At 38.1% G+C, this 24,670-nt stretch overlaps 1 long non-coding RNA gene across 1 annotated transcript in view; it reads left to right on the plus strand.

Annotated features, from left to right (window-relative positions):
- The window catches only part of LOC131560309 (uncharacterized), an 86,719-nt gene extending 62,581 nt beyond the window's left edge, over positions 1–24,138 (plus strand). Inside the window, exons 2-4 of the long non-coding RNA XR_009274947.1 lie at positions 9,761–9,879; positions 16,343–16,412; positions 24,083–24,138. This is a non-coding gene — a long non-coding RNA (uncharacterized LOC131560309). The remainder of the gene's footprint in view (positions 1–9,760; positions 9,880–16,342; positions 16,413–24,082) is intronic.
- The last annotated feature ends 532 nt before the right edge of the window (positions 24,139–24,670 follow it).

The raw sequence follows: 24,670 nt of genomic DNA on the forward strand, positions 1-24,670 counted from the left end.
AGAAGAAACCTGCAGGAGACAAAATGAGAAAGCTGAATAAACACTGATTGTGCTGACCAGTTTTAAATGCCTTCAACAGTTGTATGTTCTGTGGTGAAATGTTTCATTTTATGGAAAAGTTGTGTGCAAGAAGCGATTCCTGGCTGTGATGGTCTCCTGGTTCCTGATGAGTGCATTGCTCTCCAGTACTGAGCTGTGCAGATTTCTGCCAGAAATTCCTCTTTGTTTCAGAACCTGGGTGCTGCTCAGTGCTGAGCAGCAGGTGCTGATAGGTGTGAGAGGCTGGATGCACCAAGCTTGGTTCTCTTTGCTGTTCCTCTGATGGGTGCCTTGGAGAGAGCTGTGCCCTGCGAGGGGCAGGCTGATACAATGGCAAATCTCTTGTTTTGCTGCTGGAACAGCAGGAAATGGACTTGTGAGTGGATGGCAAGGTCAGACTTTGCCTGGGCCTTCAACTCACTGTTCTTGTGTGCTGCTGATTTGGCCCCTGTCTCGTGTGTGTTAAGTGTATTTTAGCCAATCCCATCCTGCTGCTCTGAAGTGTGTCTGCATTGGCAGCAGGACCCAAACTGCTTTGGAACTCTTTGGAGCTTCTTTTTGAGATTTAAGAGACTTTCTCTTTTTTTTGTTTTGTTTTTTTTTTAATTTAGCATGCTGACATTGATAAATATTTTTAAAATGTTTTTTTTTTTGGTAGCGCAAAATCATAGTTTACTTTCTATTTTGTGGTAGGTTTTGTATTCATTTAACCTAGGAACATTGCATTTAAACAAAACCAATCAATTTTGTACACAACATGCCCAATCTAAGGTTATCTTGTCCTTGGTAAAGATAGTATAGATCTTAGAGTGGCTCATTTCTGTAGGGCATTCCAATGTCATGTAATTTAAGATTCTTTTGATTAACCTATTGATTTGGAAGGACAAAGGGTAAGCTATTTTTCATTTTCTTGTCTCTTTTTTCCTGTACGTTTGCTTTCTTCTTACAAGTAAAAGTAGAAAAAGAAATTTTCAACATAATTTTTGTGCCACTGCTGTTAATAGTTGCATGGAGTTTTTTACTCACCAGCTAAAAATCTTTAGGTAATAACAAATTAGGGAATCCTTAAAAAGCCAGCTAATGAATTCAGTAGAAACATTTTTCATAAATAGTGAGAATATGCAAGCATTATGCTATATCATATATTTTTAATGATCTGTTGCCAGAAATTATGCATTTTACTCAGAAAGAGCACAGTGTTACAGAATTAAAGGTTTTTAGCACTGCTGAAAAGCCCCTAATGAAAAGAATTGTGGTATTCTTTTAATTTCCATGGAGAGTACCTCAGTAGGTGGCATTACTGAAAACCAATGGAGCACTTCAAGGACTGGAGGAAACTTTGGTTCAAAATCCTGGCTCAGGATGCCAGGATGTAAAATTAAATTTAATCTGTATTAAAGTTAATTTTGTAGGGTCCGTACTCCTAGAAAATCTGACCTATAATGGTAGCTCTGTGCTTTAAACACCATCCTCACAGTTTCTGGATATTGAAACTCTGCTGTAGAGCAGATAAATTGCATTAATTTAACATCTGCATGGAACTTTGAGCAATGCAATACAATAACATTTCATTGTAATTTTTTAATCTAAAGATTGTTTCCAGGTGGTTTTCCCCATATAAAAATTATAATGCAGAATACACTCAGAGTACATCCCAGCCAAAACACAGTTACAGTAGAATATATATCCATAATGATTAGTAAGAAGCAGAATTAATATTTTTCAAAGGTTACACCTATGAAATTTTTCATGATCCTCAACATACAACAGTGTACTTCAACTAGCTGTAACCATAAAAAAAACATGGCATAAATGAATATGGAAAACTAAGTAATTAGACAGTAACAAAATAAAAAGGATTGTTTGGGGGGGTTATTTTTTGTTTTATGTAGAACAGAAACACAAAATAATTTGTCTAAGGGAAATGGGAGCAGATGTAGGAATGGGCAGCAGTCATTTGTCAACACAAGACAGCCATAATGGCAGTATCAAGAAGGAAATTATGCTAATAAAAAAGTCATGCCTCATGATACCATTATTAGCTGCCTGTGATACATGAATGATAATGAGAATTACATCACTTCTTGAATTTCTAAATTGCTCTGCAACCTGTTTGTTTATGTTACATTCTGCTTCACAGTTGGCTGATTTTCAGCATTTTCTCAATATTTTAGATGGTAAATGCCTTAATTATAAATGCAGATATTGTTTCACATTTCCATAAAACTTATGAATCTTTTCCCTGAGATGTATTCCCATTTATTCAGCCACAGGGACTAGGAATCCCACCATTTCTGTGCTTCAGTTTGAAAACATTCCCAGAGCATTCCTCTGGGAGCCCAGAAATGGAATTTTCTTTCATTTGGGTCACAGCAGAAGCAGTGATAACATGTTTCAAAAACAACCTTGCAGTTCCAAAGCTGCACACAAATTATTTAATTAATCTGGCCCAAATCTGAAAATTCCCCACAGAAATTTCTCTATTGTATCACTGGATCCAAATGTTTTTGAAGATGAGCTGAGAAAAAATAACATTTTGAAGGTTGACAGATCCCAAATAAGGATCTATTTTCCTAAATACTGGTAATAATAAACCCTCAAATTTGTTCCATGGCCAAATACCTCGATTAGACTACTTGACTAAAGCTTTTCTAGATTTAGTTTTAAAATATTTTTCTCATTTTAGTTAATCTGCTCCTTAACACTTACAATACATACATAACTGACATAATTCCAGTGAGGCAATTTTAATAATTCCCTGAGAAGTTAGAGTACCTGAAGTTCATTTCTAGCCTACCATATGGCATTCCTGGTAATTCCAGAATGAGAGATTTGAGGTGATTGACTCTTTTTGTCAGAAATTAGGGGATTTAGGGGGGGGATAGGTTATTTGGTTGGGTTTTGTTTGTTTCTTTGTTTAGAGTTCTCTTTGTTTCCTTCCCAAGCTGTTGTTCCCACCTGGTGGGTGTAGTGCCCCTTGTTCTTCTCCCACCCAGGCTGATTCTGATTTGAAGCTATTCCATAGCCAGAGCTCCACATGGCTGTTTTGCTGTTTTGTTCTGTTAGTGCTGTCTCTGAAATACAACATAATTTCAAACTGAATCCATGTATGTTTCTGGATTACTGGGGCTGCATCTTGGGGATCCTTGATTTTCATCTTGTGTTGCTTCAGAATTTGGCCACCTGTCTTTTTCCTTTTTCATCATTTGGAATTATTTGACAGTCAGTTTTAGTGAGGCAAAACCACTTCAGCTACTAAAAATTATAAATTATAATGGAGGACCTGTCAAGAGCATTCACTGGTTTTGCTCAGCTTCTGGAGAAGCTCACAATGGAAAGTGGCAGAAAACCCTGAATATTTGGCCAGAAAGAAAGGGGTTCTGGAAAATTAAACTACTTGGATAAGCTATACTTATCCTTCTAAAATTTGTAAAATAAAAATACTGAAAAATATTTACCAATAATCTTTTAGTACAAGAAAGATTAAAGCTAGGTCTTAGCACTTCCTTTCCCTTTTGTCATTTATAAATTAAATTATCTGTGATTTAAGAGGCATGGAAAGCTTTCTTAGTGAAAGCAATCTGTTCTCAAATTTTGACAAAATTAAAAACTTTTCACACTGAATCCAATCAAATGGCTAATTTCAATTGAAATAGCTCATCTTAAATGTGTTTAACATGCAAACCCTGCCTTAAAACAGGTAAAATATTTAATAAACCAAAAGCATTAAAATGGTCCTCATATGGCTGAGAGATGATAGTAACAGATAAAGAGGTGACAAGGGAGATTGCTCCCCTGTGGGAATTGGCTCAGGTCCATTCAGAGTCAGCACAAACTGACTGAAGGTGTCTCATTACCCACATTTGGAAAGCCCTGGAGTGATTTCCTGACAGGCAGGAAAATACATCCATGCTAGGTGGATATATTCAGCTGCAATGAAAAAGCATCTCAATTATGAGTATTCTTTTCCTTATGTTTTTCAAATTAGGACACATTCTTGCTAGGACATGCTGCAGATCACGAGGTGATGCCTTTGTTTTCTGTTCTGGTGCACAAATTCAGATGGAATTTTCTGAGCAATTAGAGTAACTTTGGAATTGCAGATCCAGTGGAGAGTTGGTTGTGAGCTGTACAATTGGCTGCACAGAGCCAGCTGTGAATTCGGCATTCACTGTGTGCTTCTCAGGGGTCCCTAGCAAACGCTTTGAGTTCTCACCAGGAGTGATTCCTGTGCTGAAATAAATTCACTGCATGAGTGATATTGGTCATTGTGCTCCTAATCAGCAGCCTGGCTGGTCATGACCTGTCTTGCTATGGATAAGTCCATTTTTATTTTTTTCTTTAAAGAATTTTCATCAGTTTGAATAGAGAAGTCAAATTACTGGACTCTATTCTTGAACATTTTGTGATCACCAATATTTTTACTATCCTGATTTATGAATTTTTCTTGTTCACCCCTGTACAGTTAAGATGGTCCCATAAAGCACAAATATAAAAGATTTCTTCTGAGTCACTCTCATGTTAATTGTAGGCCAAAGCCATATTCAGAAAAAGGTTGGTGTTGAAAGAGCTCACCTGTCTTTACAGTGCCTGTGAAGAGCACATACAACTGTTCAGTTTAATTTAAATTATGAACAGCAAATTTGTCATTACAGCTTTATAAATCTGCAATATCCTATTAATTATGTTTTACCATTCTCTGAGGTATTTCATAATCCTTGCTGCAGCACAATATATTTTTCCTTTATTACAATATGTTGCCTAGTAATGCACAAATCTGTCCTAAAGTGCAGCTGCTGGTGATTGTAATGGGTGTGTGTGTGTGCCTGGAGGGTGGCAGCAGGGATTGCCTGCCCCTCTCCCTGTCATGCACTGAGGGCCCTGGTTTCATGTCCTGCCTGTCAGAGTTGCTGCCATTAAAAGGACGATTGCCCTCATTATGTGTCTTTTCAGACACTGGAAATTATTAATTTAAAAAGCCCATACACACAGAGAAGGGAGAGGGGGAGCACTGACATTATTTAGGGAGCTGCAGGGGTAAAAAGGAGCAGAGGGCAATCTGCATTTGTGTTTAATGGTCTGCACGTGGTTCAGGCACCCTTGCAGGCCAAGCTCTGCCATTCCAGACTGCAGTTTCACAGCTCTGTGTCCCAGCAGGCCAAACCCATGAGGTTTGTTTGTTCCACGTCCTATAGCTTTTTTATGAAAACGTCTGTTTTCATGTAGTATGACAAACTACCTCAAATTCCTGTTTGGGCTAAAAATGTTACTTAAAACCAATTACATGCACTGATTGGAATGTGTGCTAGCTGCCATATTTACTTTCAACCCCATTAAAATTATAGGTGGTTGTTAATAATTAAAATAACCAGTAGAAAAGCATTGGATTTGAAGGCTGAAAAAGCATTTTGTCTGCAAATCTCTTTGAGTTCCACTTTGAAATTATCTCCTGATGTAAGAAAGAAGAAAATTAAATCCATCTCTTTTCTCTCCTTTAAAATTCAGAAAAAAAATTATGCAAAATACATTTAAATCATGTTTAGAAAATTCACTTGTAGTTCAGTGCAGGCTACAGGCTAAATTACTAGAACTACATCAAGTTAAATGCTATTGAATGAAAGCTCATTACCTGATCTCAAAGCCTTTGCATTTACAGTTTCAATTTGTGCAACTCAACTTAAATTGGAAAAATACATTATTGTAATTATGAAAAATATTTTCATTTTAAAAGAACATTTTTAAAAAACAGTTATATCCCTGGAGTTCAGTAACTGTCCAAATGTATGTAATGAAAATTGTTTCTCCTCCTTCTTCATTTCATAGTATATGGAAACTGCTAATAGTTTGAGGAACAGATTCTGTCCTTTTCTGCCCTAAATGAATGTTTTCTTTATCTGTTTGACTTTGGTAAAACAAAATTTGTTATGAACCTATGCATGCAGTTAATGGATGTGGGTCACTGTCAATGCAGTGATCGGGTGAAAACATAAGAAATATATCCAATGGAAATTACACTTTTTCCTCCTCAGCTATAAGGATTTTCTACTATCTACAAAGAGATTTGCTCAAATGTGTTGACTTTTGTTGTGGAGGTGGTGTTGGGGTTTTTTAGCTGCCTAAAATCTCTCTAAATGACAATTTCTGTCTTGCTCTTCACCACAACCCCTCCTGCATCACCTGAGCACAGTGGTGAGCTGAAAGCACAGCTGGGTGAGAGAACATCATCCAGATAATTGACCATGCTGAGATAACTGACTTCACTGTTGGAAACACACCTTGGGTAAATTGCTACCCAAGTCCTCCTTCCACTCTTCAGTACTTTCTTCATGTTGCTCTCTGTTTGTTTGTGAAGTGATGACTGAAAAGTGTCCAGCATAAAACCACACTGATGCTAGGGAAGGCAGCTTGAATTAAGATAATGAGGGAAAAGTATCACATTTTCACACAGTTAGAAGTGTTTGTCACCAAAAATACATATAAAGAGAAATGATCTTTCTCTCTCTATTCTCTGAGCAAATCACCATCTGACTCTTTTCAAGCAGGGCCTTCTATACTTTACCTTTAAAATTTGAGAGAAATACTACGTTAGTGTGCAAGTTGGCCATGGTTTGTTGTCTGCTCCTCTTACTGTGCATATTATGCTCTTTCTTAAATGCATCTTGTTTTCTTCTGTTTATGTTTTAAAATTTCTATTCATATCAAAAGACAACCTTTTAAAGATGTCTTTCAAATTCTGGAAATAACTCTTTTTGTTAGTGACCTGTAATGAAAGTATTCACAGTGGTGCAAATGGTGATTGGTCACTGTATGGTGAATAGCAATAAATTATCAAAAGAGATTTATTATGGGAACAAAGATCTCTTCTGATGCCCCAAAATCTCTAGCTTGCTCTTGGTTGATAGCTCATGCTGAGTAGTCCAAAGGATAGAAAACTGACATGAACAGTTATATTTCTTACACAAATGTCAATCTGTAATAAAATTACAATCTTTTTTCTAATTATAGATACTTTGTCTGGGTTTTTCGCATGTCTTGCTGGAGCCAAACTTGTTTGGATTTAGATACAGCTGTTTAGATTTAGGTATAGCTGATGTAAATTAAAATCTTGACACTGAGTAGAACTAAACAAATTTATAGCAGGTGAAACTTTGCTCTTCTGCTGGGCACACCATAATACACAACTTTTCCTGTTAAAAATACCTTTGTGCTGCTGAGCACTACAGCCATTTAGAAGAACGAATTTTTCAGCTGTTGAGAGGGGAACAAAACAATTTTATTTTTAAATAAAGCAATTATGAAGGGAAGGTTCCTGATTTCAGATTTCATCACCTTTATTTTCATCTGTTCAAGAGGTTTAAGATACCTGTTACTGCAGGTACCTCCCCAAAGGGAAAGTTCATCTTGGTGGCTTTCTACCTGTAAAAAAGACAATGTGGTTTTTGTATTTGGATCTGGCAGCTTCTTCACAGTGATATAAAGCTGTTCCTTTCTGATCCCACATTGTCAGGGAGCAGTGCTGTCATAAGGAATTGTTCTGCTCATGGGCCAAGCTCCTGTTTTTGTTTAAGTCCATGGGAACTTTGCTACTTGGGAGAAGTCTTATCTAAAGAGTGGGATAGGGAAAAGATAATCCTTGAGCATTTGAAAGATACAGGTACAGCCCCACTGTATCTGACTGGTTTTGACATGTTTTTTTTTGTTCTGATTGAACTGTTGAAAATTGCTTCTAATGAACTGTGGAGAAAGATAAGTAAAAGGAATTGCACATTCATTGGTTGCTTCCCCTTCCATGACATTCTCTGTTACCCAATATTTTTAGATTTTTCAAAAAATATTCAAAGTAAACCTGAGATCTTTTACATTACCCTTTGGGAAAAAGTTATTTGTTTTTAGCAGGATTCAATATTTCTTATAATTTATTACTAATTTCTTTTGGTGAGTGTAACTTTTCAAAGTAGCCATAGAGAAATAATTTCAGAAGATGTTGAAACTACTAAGATTACATTAGAAGAAGGGAGTAAATGGCTGTTAGCCTTTTGTCCTCTTACCCAGAGAGTTACCCTGACTGTACTGCATCAGATGAACAAAAATATAATTGTTTTCTGTTAAAAAAGATTTATTTTCTTTACAGCATTGTGATCTAGGGTAATTTTTAATAAAAACATTATTTTGAATGCTGCTCAACTCTTGTTTTTCAAAGCTCCAAACTATAAACCTTGGACATGTGCTCTCTATTGCCATCTCAATAAATAAAATGCTTTGGGTACATGGGAGAGTTTCTGAGGTGTTTGACTAGAAAGACTCAGGGTTTTCTCCAAAACTGACTGGAATGTGGTGGGTAGTTTTTTTTAAATTTATATTTATTCTTTTTTATTTATCAGTAGAAAGCAGAAAAGAGCAAAGTTTCTCAAAAGCTTTTAGATTTTAGCTTTTAGATTTTCTTTCCATCATTCCATGACAACAAACTGTTGCTTTACCCAAGGTGACTGAACTTAGGTTAATATGTCGATATTTGGCGTATTTTAGTTCTAGGATTGTCTCTCAGTTCATAATGGGAGTTGAACAACCAATGTGTTGTTAAAAATTTTTAGCATGGGTGTATCCAACAATAATGCTTAAATTTCAGCTTCGATAGAATTTTCTAAAATATTTGTAAAATATAATTATTCTGTTTTGATGCAGTGCTAAACCACCATAAATTCTTTGGACACAGGAAAAAAGTATGAATTTTATTACTTCTCCACTGATTTTGAAGTAGAGTTTGTATTTACAATGAAGTCCTGCTACCTAAAATACTGATTTTAGAAAGTGTATATATTAGAATGCTAATTTCCTAATTTAACATTTTTATATATTGGAACTGTGCTCTACAAGAGCTCTCATTTTTCTAAATAACAGAAAGCCTCTGCTTGCTACCATGTGAATTAGTTCACAATAAATAATGCTGGTAAGAACTGTGTGCTCTGTTAAGTTATTCTTATTCTGTCTCCCAGCAAGTGAGAGATGGGTTTCAGGCCAGTTTCTAGGCCAAACCCCACCACATTGGCTGATGAGATACTAAAAACCATCAGTAACAAGTTTCTTGTGTATTTTCTAAGATTCTACATCAATTAAGTAGAGGGATTTTAACAGTTCAATCCAGATCTGAGGTATTAATTAGTGTATGCAGCGTTTACAAGGAATTGAGATGTGACGTGTTAGTTAAGGTCTGAGATTACAGGATTAAGGGCAATGAAAGATCAAGTTATGGAAAACTCAGTCACCTCTAAAGCAAACATCTTATTTGTTTCAGTGGCTAAAACAGGATAACATTTTAACATCATTTTCATGTAGACTGAGGATGTTGGGTGATTTTTTGGGTTGGGTTGGGTGATGTTGGGTGACCTGCTATTTGCTGGGAAATGCATATGTGAGCAGTTTTTTGTGATTGTTCATGAAGCTTTCAGGCAGATACCCCCTCAGGAACTGTGAATTTTGGTAGACTGTGTGATGATATTGTTTATTCAGGTTACATATCAGCATTCTTTACAGCACTACTTCTTTAGGCACCTGGGTCTGTGTGTAATTGCTTCTGTAAATTTATTTCACTTCTCAGTAAATTTATTTCACGTTCTGTGTGGAAATGGTTCTCCTTAATCTATTGCAACATCTCCCTATGAACCAAAGCAGTTGTACAATGCCAGTTTCCTGTAGTTTACAAAATTTTACCTTTGCATTGCAGGCATGGCAAGTCAGCAGGAAATTCACAGTGCCAGGCGCGAAGTCCAGACTTGTTTTGCAGAGGAAGATTCTGCTGTGAAAAGTCCTGTGCATCTCTCAGTGGTTTCACCTTGCACTCAGGTTTGAACATACCCAACTTTATCTTTTCACGTGTTATAAGAAAATATTCTAGTGGTCAGGAGTGATTGCTCATCTTTTATAAAGGTTGATGCTACCAAGTTACTTGTCACCTGTCTTGTGACCAGCTCTTTTTCTTTTGAAGGAATAAGTTTGGGGTTTTCCTTAAAAGCAGTTTAAACTACTCAGAGTTTTTGACCTCTGGAAAGAAATTCACAGCTCACAGGCTGTTTATGAAGGACCTCTCATCCCACGCAGTAACCCACAAGGAAAAAAAAGTTGACAGGTTTCTCTAGATTCAGAAAGTGTCAATTTTAACTTTGAGCATTGTATTTTGAGTAAAACTAAATATGGCACCAACTGGCATGATTATCATGAGGTAACTGGACCCAAGGGATTAGAAACATTTGGCTGCATGTACCTGTAAGAACCCAGAATGCAAATTATAATAATTACTTCACAATAAAAGTCTGCAGAGCTGCACCTTATTTCCCAAGTAGCTTGAGGTTAACAAAATGCTTTTGGATATTTCAGCAATTTAATTTCCTTCATACCCTGAGGTTACTTCTATTAACATCAGTCTGATGAAGGTGTGAAATGAACAAATGCAAATATAACTGAATTTGGTTCTACAGATTCAGTGCTCATTTGTAAAGAAAATGTTTATGCCCAGTATTGTTTAAATATTTTTAATTTTTTCACATCCAATTCTGCAGAGGCCTTCTGTTATTATCTGTAAAGTCACATTTCACTGACAATTTTAAGCAAGTCAAAGAATTTTGATACATTATGGTTAGAAGATGAAGAGGATACAAGGAATCTGCAAGATAGCTTTAAACACTTCAGCCTTTTTGCTGAGCTTTCCAGATCTTGGATATTTTTCTGTGGTTGATATTCCTCTGCTTGTCATACCAACATAGCCTCCAGTGCTGGCAGTGACATTTTCTGTGCTAGAAACTCCTCACATCACTCAGACTGCCAAATGTGTGGTAGCCTGACAAGAGAAAGGGAGAAACCTCCAGGACCATAAAAATGAGAAGGGTGGCTAATAGCTGATGTGGTGGAGCAGGCAGTTCTAGCACTGCTTCTATGATCCAGCAGAGAAAATAGCACGTGAAAAGTTCACATCTGTTCTCTTCCATATATAAGAAGAGTAAGTGAGATAAGGAGCAAGTGTCTTTAACCTGTGTTCAGCTCATAATTGGTAAGGACTCTGTGTATGTTCTCTGCATCTTTGGGGCCTGAAATTTTCATTTATTTTCTGTTAACAAGCAAACTTTTAACTCTTTGGGTACGCTGAGCCAAAATGAAGAGGCTGCTGTCTCGTGGTGTATGAATTTGTTAACTGCACCTTAGAGCTGCCTTGTCTTTTACCCCATGTGTCCCAAGCTTAGTTTATGTGCAAGTCCCAAGCTCTGTTATCTGCAAGTTGCTTGGGTTTTTTCTGTGATTATCAATTGAAGTATTTCACTTGTAAAATCGTTGCCAAGTTAGATGCCTGCATTCATACTTTCCTTAGATTTAAGGCTTTAGTGGAGCAAATTATGTTGCTGCTAATGGGGAGGGGAGAATGGGGGAAGGAAGGGGGGGGGGGGGGGAACCTCCAAACCTTTGATCATGGTGTTTTCTCTTCCTTTTGGGACTTAAGAACAGCTTCATCCAGTTAACCTCCTTCACAGGGTGCTGTTCAGCTCAGTAGGTGATGGCACAGTTCTGCTGTAGTAGCTGTGAGTGAAGGTGCTTCTCCACCTTCATCTTTGCTCAGGAATTAAGTACTTCTCTGGCTGCACGTCTTTATGACTAAAGAAGTAGCTGAACCTAATTTTTAAACAGATCTGAAAAGTAAAACTTTTTTTTCCTGCCCAGGTATAAAGCCTGTGAATATGCAGGAACTGGAGATAAGTTTTCTTTGCTTCTTTCTGAAAATGGAGGTTGAATGACTTACTCTAAAACTTACCTATGTGTAAGAGTACAGCTGAACAGTGTTTGTCAGTGCAGTGCTGGCCAAAGTTTGCACAGTCATTAATTATTTCCACCACAGAAATATATCATGCTATTAGAACAAAAGCAGGCTTTCTTTGTAACTCCAGGAAATCTAACATCAGCCACCCAAAAGTAATAGCCTGTCATTACATTCCTGTTTATCAGAGAACAAAATTTTGCTCTTGCTGACTTGAAAAAGATCCCTGGAGTAAGTGCTTCCATAACATACATAAATCATGTTCTCCATCAAGTAACCTAATGATACTTTGGGGGTGGCATCATTAGCTTTCCACACAGTATTTTGCCTGACAGGAGATGAAAACTCTGTTCTAATTATCCAGGAACTGAATAACAGGGAGAGATAAATAATATTTAATTAATTTTTTTAAATTATCTTTTCAGGAAAAAAACAAGCAAAAAAAACCCCAAACACCTTACTGGGGTCTGATTTTAGTCTCAAGGACCATGCTCTTGAAATGAAAAAATTTCCTTTTTTGCTTGTCATTGTTTATTCTTATAGAAAGGGTGGATAAAATACTTGGGATATTGTCATTGTGGTAGGTTACTGATTTGTCTTAATGCTTCTTGACAAACTGTTCAGGATGTTGATCAAAATCTAATTGATTTTGTGTTTACACAATCAATATTTTTTCCCTAAAAACACTTCTTGTCTAGGTGGGTTTGCAGTGTCTTTTCCTTCCAGAAATCCAAGACATATTCTTTCCATATATTACTTTATTAAATCAAAACACAAAAACTTAAATGCTTTTAAAACTGCTAATCTGTATGAAGTGTATTAATCACATTTATAGTAACCAATTGGCATGTAAGCACTACTATGAGAGAACATAAACTGAATTTTGGATGTCACAGAATGTGGTACTGTAATTTGTGCCACAAAATTATGGTTCCCAGCTTTTCTATTTCAGCTCTAGCAAAAAGGAGCAGTTCAATGTCCCTTGATCACTTGAAGCTGCCCCATTGCATTGGGGAGGGAATATTTCCTTGTGACAAGGATGACTGTGACTTTTGTATCCTTTAATTCTGATCTCCATAGACTGGAGATTCCAACTGGAATCCCACGTCCTCTGAAAATGAGGACCAAAATGTTCATCTTAAGGAAGAAAATTCTGAACCAGTGTATGGCACTGTTTTTCTGACACCACTCTGTATAGGCAGACTGACTCCCTCACATGGAGAAAGTGAGGTGCAGGAAAGATGGAAAATTTGGACTAGTGATAGGAATTTTGTGTCTGAATTATTCATCTCTAAAGTTAATGAATTTGTTTGTCATTTATAGTCTTCCAAGTTGCCCCTAACCTTTCCATTGCTGAAGCAAGTTTCTGCTTAACCATAGTTCCTTTGTGAATTTTTAACTCATCCTTTTACTGCCTTGAAATGCACCCCATGCTTTCCTTGTGGGGTTTGCACAAACTGAGCATTCTTATTCTCTCAAGTAGATTTTGGATTAAAGTCCTGCTAAAAGCACATGAGGCACCTGCATTGTCATGATAAATCTTTGTGTCATGTCCATAAACCACAGAGTTGAGGCAGTAGGGTCAATAATCACAATATCATGAATCATTTGCTACAGTGGGCCTGACTGGGATGATTTGAGGATGTTGGTAACTGTTTGTTTGTACACAAAAATGGTAACACATTGCTGTGTTTGTGCATGTACCTCAAAACCAACCTGTTTTACAGAATTTTACAGAGCCAGAACCCCCCTAACATTCTATTAGCCCCTAATGACAGCCATTCATGCTTTGTTACCCTCTGCTCTGCCATCTCTCAGTCTTCTTTTCTAAAATTAATGAAATTGCTGACATTTAAATGTCTTCTCATCCATACTCCAGATAATTACCTGTATATTCTTTAATGATTTCCCCACACACTTCATGCAATTAAAGACATAAGCAATTTGTCTTTCTGCTATAACATTTTGAGGAAGCATACATCTTAGGGCTATTTGTGTCAAAACATTATTGTCCCCTCTAATTTGCAAAGATTCCTAATTTCTTTAAAATATCAGGGACTAATTTAGCTATTTAAAGAACCCAAATGGCTTAAATTTGCCTAAGGTGTTTTTTTGAATGCTGGTTTTCCTTGAAACTGCTCATCTAGATCAACATAGTGCATATCTTTGCAAGCTTAGAAGGTGAGTTTTTGATGGTTGTTGAGAGAAAGTGATTTTATGGATTTTTAGATACCTTCAGGTAGATTCTAGTATTAAATAGAAGGTATTTAGCTCTTTTGAGGACTGCAACTTCAGCTATGAGTGACTGTTCTGCCAGAGGGACATTTTCATATATTTCATGTGTGAAGAACATTTTCATACTTTTCTTGTGTGTGGCTTTCTGAGCCTTCTGGGCTGACAGACTGCCTTGGTATCATTTTATAATTTTCTCCATTGAGTATCCAGGTTTCATTCATTGCATAGCTTATCCTATTTGTGCTTTTTGTCTTGGTTGTTTCTTGCCCTCCTCTCCTGCCGTGCAGGAGTGGCCGCGCTGAAGCAATTCTCATCACAGATGACCACGTGGTTAAACTGGGCCCAAAGTCAAGACCAAGTTAGGATCCAGTCTGACTCCCTGTGGTGCTGTTTGTCCTTAATGCCTAATTGACACTGCAGTACTTGGGAAAATCATTTCTGTAATAACACTATTTGGTTTTCATTTCTTCTAGAGAGATGGAAGATACAGTATCTAAGCCATTAAGTCAGAGATTCATTATTTCATAGCATTTCTACTTTTGATGGACCATTGTGACTAGGCAAGAAGCCAAGTAGATCACTTTTTTTTTTTTTTGCTTTCATTACAGAATCATTATTTTTCTACAACGTAAGGCTAATGGTTGATAGTCACAATTGTTAGAATTATTTTTTTTCTGGCGAATGCTGTGCAGTAAATTTTGTTCCAGTACTGCAAATAGAAGCTAGGATATATTATTTTACAATTTCTGTTGCATTTTCAAATCTTATAAATGGAACTATTGCACATCATTGTACACATTTTGTAAATTTCAAGTTTAAATCTCTTTTAACTTGTGTCAATTCTATTAAAATTCAGAACAGGACAAGTGGCAACCAGGTTGTGATATTTGGTAGTGAGAACTGCCTGTTTTCCATCATAAATCAATAGCTAACAGCTATTCATTTCACACAGTCCATCAAAGAGCCCCTGCATGACTGTAATGTTTTTCCCTGTGAATTTTAAGCAGTGAACTGGACATTTTACATTCAAAATACCTTTGCCAGTCCCAGCTTCCTTATACAAAACAAGTTTTAGGGTCATCCTGTGTTTTCTTACTTGTGTTTGAGTGTCAGCTGACAAACTTCTGAGGCTGGTCAGTTTTCTCACTCCTTCAGATGGAAAAGGAAATGTTGAAGGGAATTATGTTTAGATGTTGGCGGATATCACAGCAAACCCAAGATACTGGCCCACGTAGTGAATTCTGCCAATGCTTCTGAAGTGCTTTGGAGTTAGAAATGTTCTCCAAGTGCGTTGGAGCAGGTGTCAGACAGCAGCTGTTCCATACTGAGGACGGGCTGGAAGGATGGGCCAAGGCGAGCTCTGCCAAGCCCAGCAAGGCCCAGTGCCAGGTGTTGCACCTGAGTCACTCCAGCCCCACGGGCTGGTCCCTTCCCCCAGGTTTCTGGGAGCCCCAGAAGGGCTGTCAGCCCTGGAGCCCAGGGAAGTGCTGGGGTGCCCATCCTGGAGGAGTTTGGATGGAAGAGGTGCAGCTGTGGCTCTGAGGGCCGTGGTGGGGAACAGGGCAGTGCTGGGATGATTATTGGCCTCAATGATCTTAAAGTTCTTTTCTGACTCAATTTCTGTGGTAGTCTGAGTGAGTACCGCACTAGAGACAACAGCACAGCTTTCACTCAGTGAACAGCAAAGTCAACATTACAGGATTCCACATCAAAAATCTTCCCATTAATTTGGGAACCAGCAGACCCACACAGTGCTGTGCAGCTGGAGCTGCAGCATTTCCTAGCCTGGAGATGTAATGAGCCATTAGCATCCCACACTGACTGGAAATTGTCTTTATACTTCAAATGGAAAATGGAGATGAAAAAGCACAGAGATGAAACACAAGTTTTCCCTATTCCTCAGTTGTTGAAAATACAAAAGGTCACAATTGAAAGCTAAACTTAGGTTGATTCCTGGTGAAGAAAGGCTGTTTCATCTCTTCTGGTTTAGAGAAGCTTAGATATTTAGGAAAACATTCTGGTACCATCTGCAGCACCAAGTGGGTGAGTAGCAAGCTGTTAAGAAGGATGTGGATTTCTGTTTTCATGTATGTTCATCACTGTTGAAATTCAGAGAGCCATGCCAAAAGTATTTTGATATAAACATAATGTATTTTTTAAACATTAAATCCTCACTTATTTAAAAAACAAATTTCCTAGTAATTTGTATAATGAGCTTTATTTCTGAGTTTAAATCTAAACCTTTAAACAGAGTTTCCTTTTACTTTACAGGTTTTAGGAACATTTGCTGTCCTAAATGAGTACCTTATGTCAGAAATTTCCACAGACACATCACTCTGAGGTAACTTTTTATTCTGTGAAAGTAAATATCTGTTAGGTATAATTGGGAGACTGCATCAAAGTTCAAAGGCAGAAATCCTTACTTTTCCAGATTAAATCCATCTGGCATTCCAGGCTTTGTTCTGGTTCTCTTCATTGCAGTTTTTGGAGACCACGTGACAAGAAAGTTTAGGTGCATGTTCTAAATACATCTGGTTATTTATTGAGACTTAAATATTTAATTTTGTCTTTACCTTGCTTAATTGTTGTATATGTATGGCTCTGACTTGGGTATTTCATAGATATGCAGATGAGAATTTCTGAGACAGCATGTGATAAGAACCTACCCTTGGAAATAGAGAATATCTGCAAGGAAATAGAATTTTTGAATGGTCTCATTATCCTTAGGATTTTTCCTTACACAGGCCTGTGGGAATATGCATTGTAGCAAATGTAAATGAAGACACTTATTTTTCTTAACCCTATGGCTACATGATAAATGCAAAATGTTGCTGTCCACTTAGAACAAAAAAATCCAGTTTACTTCTCAGTAGTTTGCAGGAAACCATTTCATGTTTCGGCAGTGAGATGTTAGGAGGGGTTTCCTACAACACCTGAGCCTTTGGCTGCTGCTTCTCTGAGCCTTTGGCATCCACAGTGTGCAAGTTCTCAGGCCTAACTGCATAACACTGTCCTTAGGTCAGACCCTGGATGCTGTTAGGGGCAGAAGGTTTTAACGCTGAATTTCAGGTCCCCAGAGCTTCTGATTTTAGGGGGGATTTACTCCCCCCTCACAGCAGCCAGTAATGCTTTAGGCACATCTTCTGTAGCCCCCTAAGTGATGATCAGAAATGTGTTTATACTTAAATATTTTATTCTTTGGTGAGTATATGAAGCATGACAAAGCCTGACCCTTCACCTCTAGTCAGTTAGAAAAAACCAACATTCTTACAAAACAAGCTAAAATACCAGAAGGATGACATTTGGGAGCTGTGCAATTAACTGCTTCTTGCTCATCCTGGTAAAGCAGTGTATGGGTTTGCTTTTAGCATGTTGATCTCAGAATTACTTCTAGCGTTGGCCTGAGTTACAAAATTATCTCATTCAGGAGACAGTTGGGTGAGATGAGTTTAGGTGAAGTCTGCTGCAGAGATCCCAAAGTCTTCAGCAGGCTTACAAGGGTAGACGCTTACAGGGTTGATGCTTTATCTTCTGTAGAGCACATGAGATTGGATATGAAACCTGCTCCAGGTGGCCCTGTGTGAGCAGGGGGTTCTTCCAACCTCACCCATTCTCCAGTTCTGTGTCCTCTTATTGTACTGAGCTTTCTTTTCTTGCCTTTTAAAAAAAATATTAATTCTGCGTAGAGAACAGGCAGTACCAGCCTTGGTTAGCTACATTTCTTTATTACATTTCTTCAGAATTCTGCCTGGGTTCTGAGGATGACTTTCCTAATCCATGTCCAGCCCCAGCACTGGCTTAAGTCCTTAGAGGTGACAAATGCTAAAGCAGAGTTGCTGCTTTCATTCTGTGTCCTTTGTGCTATGCAGAAAAACCAGATTTCCTACGGGGGTATTTAAGCTGTGCTGCTGGGAATTTCTGGCTGGAGAGCCGCATATGATCCCTTGGAAAGTGATGAATTAACTGGAGAGTGGTTAAAGAGCTCTGAAATGGCAAATGCTGTCATTTGACAGACCCTGTCCTTTAACAACTGCAGGCCATGTGAGGGAGGGCAAAAAGCTTCCTTAAAACTCAAGTTACTGAGGAAACTATGCTTCACCTCTTAGCAGCCAAGTAGAAAATCCCAGAGTATCCCAAACAAAGCATTTGCAGGCAAATTAGGAGCCTGCAGAATTCAAGTGTAAGTGCACGATGCCATAAATACTAAGTGCAATCACTTAACTCAGCTATTAGGTCTAATTAGCTTGATGTAGACTATTTGGTAATAATAACTTAATGGTATATTCCTTGGAACTGGAACATGACAGCATTACACCCCTGTTGATAAAAATGACAGAATTATGTTCAATTACCTGTGAGGAGATACAGTTGCTATTAAATCCTGCTATCTGTGCAAGGCAAACTCACATGTGTCCTTAGAAATAAATTGCTTCTCCAACAGCAGCCCCTGTTACAGCAAGGCTGCTGTGTGTGCTGATGGGCTGGAGCTCTGCCTTGCTTTGTTTTGAACAGAGCAGATGTGCTGCTTCATCTCACTGTGCACAGAGCAAATCCAAAACCACTTGATTTTCCTGCTGATGCCTGATTTCCACGCTCCTCCAATTTCAAATGGACTGCTGGAAAGTCCTCCCTTTTTCCAAACCAGATGAGATCAAGTCCATAGCAAGTATTTGAAGGGAAAGCATTCTTAGAAAATGCTGTGCTCAGACTGTGCGTTTGGTTGTGTTGGATGCAGTGACACAGGCAGAATTACACTGCCTGCTACTAATAAAGTTACAAAATAAATTTGGCAAAATGCAAAGATTTAAGTGTCTTCCAAATTGTGAGCCTGCATGTAGTTTACCTTCCCACTGGTAGCAGCTTTATTGTACACAGCAGAAACTGCAATGGAAATCACATCTCACAAAATTATTGCCAACTGAGACCTAAATTTAGAAATCCATTCATTTTTCCTGTTAATCAACTATGCTTGATAAAATGGACTGTAGTAAATTAAAATTACATATTAGTGAAGTTGCAGTTGTCAATTGCTGTATAAAGATAGCACTGGTAAAAATCAATTTTTTACCATCTTTAATTAGCCTTGTTCTATATTATAAATGTAATTAAAATGCCATTAGTGGCATGTTTCTAAAGAAATCAATTCTATTCATAAAATATTTCTTACAGCAAGAAACAAAACAAAACCCCAAGCTAAAACAACAAACCAAAAAATAACTGCATGAGGTGGGTTTTAGGAAGCTATGCTTTAAGATACAATCATGTTGCTCCCATCTTTATTATTTTTGCTGTTAGTTTAGAAATGTCAGAAGGCCATCAGAGCTGTCTGAATGCCTAATCAAAGTAGAGCTGAATTTCTACATTAAAACCAAGATGCAGATTTTCATGCTATCCTTTGTCTTTCTCTCTGGGATCTTGCTCAATTAGAGTTTTATTGGCTAGCTGGACCTAATCTTTCAGGCTTTTAATGTGGGAATTTTTTTTATTATTTTTACTGGGAGGATTTCATACCTAGAAAAACAGACTCTAATCAGCTGATCTGAATTACAGCCACCTATGCATCTAGAATTCCAATAATGCTTCTGGAGCTGCTCGGAGAAAGGCTGCTCATGGGGCAGCTGGGAACACCAGCCTGTGTTTTGTGGGGAGATTAAAAATATCACTTTGTCAGAATTGCTTAGCATGTAAAACACGTTATGCAAACCCCAGTGCTCCGGGGAAGAGCACACATTCTGCTTTTATATTCCCATTATGCCAGGAGCTTTGTGAACTCATAAGCAAAAATGCTATTTTCTATGTTCTTTGAATGTAAAACAGGCAGCAGGCTTGAAAAAAATAATCTCTAGAGTTGTGTGACCTATTAAGGCTGGGTGTTTAATTAATGAAAGAATTTGTGGAAGGCAAAAGAATCCTCCATTCCTGCTAAGGCTGGGGGTCTTTACCAGGACCTGGCATGTCTGAGATTTCTTTTGCATTCAGAACTGGTGATTTATTTAGTTTTCCCTAACTGAATCCATTCCAGATCTGTGATGCTGTATTCAGAGATAAAACCTCATTGGTAAAAAATAAGGTGATATTTTCACAGTCAGATCACTGAGAACTGATTAGCAAGAGAGAGAAAATGAATCCACAAAGTAGCATTTCCCACCTCTTTCATCTTCTGAATGTATTCAAATACCGATTAAAAAGATGCATATCTGTGGAAATACATATAAAGGAGTTTATTATCCACAAATATACTCAAGCCTGATTTACAGTGTGTTGAAACTGATGAGAATTTTTTTCAATTATCTGTAGATCATTGCTAGATTTATTGTTCTGCATCCAGATTTATGGACTTTGGGTTTTCTATCACCACTTTAAAACATTGTTTAGATAAAGATATGAAAATTAAGTTTCTCATTGTTTAATACTGATAAGTTTCCTTTTACATGGATCTCATGTTTTTTTCAAGCTTAAATTTTGTGGCACAGAATGAATAATTCGCAGTGGATTGTGAAGGATCCAAAGAAACTGCACTTGTTTTATTTCATGTGAGGTTTTGTAACAGTCTGCAAGTGCACAACTGGACAGTTATGTGGGTCTAAAACCCCAATATTCATTAACAGCCAATCTAATGTTTGCTTGCGCTCCAGAATGAAAGTAGCAATTTCTACATTGTGGTACTCCCTTATCAAAGAATTCTTACTATTAACATCAGTCTTTCTTTTGTATCTGACCAGTTTATTTCTGGAGCTGTTTGGGGTGTTGGTTTGTTTGTTTTGTGAGTTTGGGTATTTGTTTGTTTGGGTTGCGGGTTTTGATTTGGTTTGGTTTTTCCCCCCCCTAAAGGCTTTTTGTGTTTTGGGTGGGGTTTTTGTTGTTTGTTTTTAAAGCAATTCAAAGATGCAGTTGTGATTGTGTGAAACCAGCACTTTCATCTCAGGGTTGTCAGATGTGACAATTAATCAGTGTTTGGATGCTGAGGGACACAGCACTTGTGGAATTCTCACACTGTATTTTGGTGTTAACCCGACTAAATGTGATTTGAGGGCAGTGATCACCTCCCTGCAGCAGGGGGCTGTCAGTGCTAGGCTTGGCCCATCAGGAGCACAGAGCAGGTTTTGGTGGCATCACCACTTTTAACTCTGATCTCCACTCAGTAGATCCCTTCCCACACTGGTGTAGTTCTGTTTGTATCTCTGAGGGTGTTAGTAGGGGTTAGGAACCTGTCTCATGAATCATGGACAGAGTCATTACTGACAAACATCCAACACTAATACCCATATTTTCAAAATGGGCCTCACAGTTCCTTTTGTGGTCAAAGATTTTGGGTTTTGCTTTAATGTTTGGGGACAGGCAAATTGTCACTCCTTGTTCTATATTGATTTTAATTTCTTCTAAATGTGCTATGTCTTAATAAAAAACGAATATCAGCATTGCCCTGTATAAAACCAGCTGGTGGCAGTGCTGGAGCTTGGTCTGAGGCAAGGGCAGTTGTGCATGGGGCTCCTTTCTCAGCTTTCAGCCATTCCCTGTTTCCAGCTCCCTCCCTTTGGTGGTGCTCAGTTTTTCATCCCTCCCTGTCAGAGCTGCTCATGCTGGGGGAACTGGGGTGCTCTCCCTGCTGCAGCTTTGCTGCTCAGGTGGGAGATGAAGTGCCTGTCCTGGAGGCAGCAGTGCCTGTGAAACACTCCCTGCTCAGTGGGGCGGCTGGGCATCTCCACCATGAGTGCCAGTGCTGCCTGAGGCTTCACCTCCCTGGGCTTTCTGTTCAGCTCCTCTCCTCACTGTTTTGTCTGAAATTTGTAGGGGGGGGATTTATGACAGTGGCTCATCTTGTGCAAACCCTCGGCTCTGATGTTCCAAGTGCTGAACCCATTCTGCTTTGTACATTGGAATATTTATAATGCAAACAAAGTCCCTATCTGGAAACAAAGGGGGTTCATTCATGCCTTGGAAGCTCAGACCATGAACTGTTGACAGGATTCTTTTACTGTGTTTTATGTCTGTTCACATTGTCTCTGCTTCCGGACATGAACGATGCTACATGGCTACACATTCACCCCAGCCTCAGTTCAGAGAGAGATAGAAAATCTGAGCCTAACTCAGATACTCCTGTGTACCAAATTATATTACTAAATAACAAAGTCATCTTGCTGCTGTAATTTATCCTCTGTGCTTCCCAGGGCTACCAGGCCCTTCTCTGCATTATACACTTCGATGTTCACTTTTAAAAGCTCTCTCTGCTCTAATGTACAGAAGTACCTCAGTCTCTTGCTTGCTGGGATTTGAAGAGGATTGCAGGCTCTGAAGCTCTTGCCTGTTTGGATGCTGCAGTCTCAGTGATGCCTTTGACTTGTAGATGTAAGCTGCTACTTTGTGGTGTTTCCTTCTCAGCTGCTTTTCTTCCTATGGGTGTTTTTTTCAGGGTACTGTTTCCATTCATCTGTCTCTTAAAACAAAATCACACAGTTAATTACCAGAGCACCCCATCCACCATGTCAGCTAAAGGATCATGAAGCAATGGCATATTTTCCCTTGAGTGTCTCATTGATGGTTTCCAATACTGCATTATATAATTACAGAAATAATAACTAAATTCTGCATGATCCAGTATGGGGAAAAATCCTTATGTTACAACACTTCTCATGGAAGGATCCTCAAATATTATTTGCATCTCAGAAGTGTTAAGACGGCTCAGCTGGGACGGAGCTGACCTACCTCAATCAGGAAGAACAAAATTCTTTCACTTCTGTAGTTTCTAATTATATATGATGTTTGAATCACTTATATGGAAACATAACTAGGGATGTGACACTAGTTTGCAGATTTCACATTAACTATGTCCAATGCACATTAGGAGAAAAAAAAAATGTTAAAAAAGGCTTTATTGAACACAGTTTTACATAATGCAATAGTCATCGTGAATTTTTTTGTGGAAGTGGTGATCAGGAAAGGAAACAGCAAAATCATCTCCACTGCTATAAACAATTAACACTGTGCCCTCATGATGTGCTAAGTATATCACACAGCTTTAGCTGTGGAGAGTCTTTTTATACTAATGAGCTGGTTTGACAGAAAGTTTTGGGCTTGATTTCAAAGTGAAAAGAGAGAGTGCACAAAATTTCTAAAGTGCTGCTCTTGCTAGTATCTGGTATTAGAGGAAATAGGGAGGAGAGAGGGTGTTTAATATGCTGTGATGTTAGGCACTGGTTAACGTTCAAAAAGTACTTCTAAGAGGCTGCTGCAAGTTTTGCATTTGTTTTCCAAACCTTTCTGTCCTTTTTCAAGTTCTTGTTTGATAATAGAAGTGAGCTATGGCTTCTCTGCTGCGTGGGCTCAGCAAAGCCAGTTCAACTGGGAAAAAAGGGAACTGGAGTCTCCTTCAGCCTGAAAGAATCAAAGGCTTTCCAGTGTGAGGTGTACTTCTGAAGTTCTGGTCAAGGTCATTATCTTTGATGTGATTTAACCTGGATATTCTTCAGTTTTGTAGGCACTTGTAAGACAATTAGACATGATTACAGTGATAACTCATGAGCATAGCCTGCTTGAGGCCAAATTCATCTGTAGGGCACAGATAAGGTCTCTGCTTGCTGAATGAGGAATACTGCATGTAAAAGGGGGACTAAAGTATTCAACTTTGAATTTTAAACTTGCAAAGCCCAGAATTTTTATGACAGCAGCTAGTTTTAGCTATTTTTTTTTTTAAGTCACTAGTTAGGTAAAGTTCCATGACTCTTGAGCAAAGTGGAAGAATACATTTTTCTCTATAACTGCATATTTGTAGGAAGTAGGAGACAAAAATCCTAAAAGATACAGGAAGTGTCTTTCTGTTGGAACCTGCCTTGAATAGTCAGCAATTAATAATGCTGCATCATTTAGACATAACCTTTCCACATCCTGTCTGGACATGCTCTCCAATTTTAGAACACATTACTCATTATATGTAGTAGGTCAGAGGATAATGTTACACTCTAAATCAGCTTCTTCTCTAATCTTTCTAAACCTTTAATGTCTTCTTTCACACAGAAATGCAGTTGTCAGCCCTTCAGTGTCACAATTTGCAGCAACATGAGGAGCAGTAAGTATATTTTCACCCTTTTTTCTTGTAATCATGAAAGAAGAAAAACCTGTTACCATTCTTTTTCCAATCCAAATGGGTTATTATAGCCAGTGAGAAGTGAGGGGTGTATGTTGGGACCTCATTAGAACTGCTTCCAACTACTACACATTTCTTAGCACCTGCTTCTTAAGGACAGAGCTTCATTAGCAGCTTTCATCTGTGGATCTTTAAGAGGTTTAATTACTTAGTAATAGTTGTGCATTAAATTAATTAGTTAACCCTTATTAGATACCTTTGTGAAAGACTCAAAACATTTTTCATCTTAGATAGGGAGAAACACTGTCACAGAGATTAGCATTATCTCACAAGGCATGTGTGATAAACTGGGATAGGGGCACTGCAGATGACTGACCTGATTTTCATGGATGTTGCATATGTGAAATCTAAATTGGCTGTCTGATTCAACGGCTTGGGGAAGGCTGCTCTAAATGATCTGCCCACAGCTGCTCGATGGCCCTGATCATTTAACTCTCAGTCCTTGCTTTAATGATACT

The sequence above is a fragment of the Ammospiza caudacuta genome, chromosome 7 (genome assembly GCF_027887145.1).
Source record: "Ammospiza caudacuta isolate bAmmCau1 chromosome 7, bAmmCau1.pri, whole genome shotgun sequence".
NCBI classification, from domain to species: Eukaryota; Metazoa; Chordata; class Aves; order Passeriformes; family Passerellidae; genus Ammospiza; species Ammospiza caudacuta.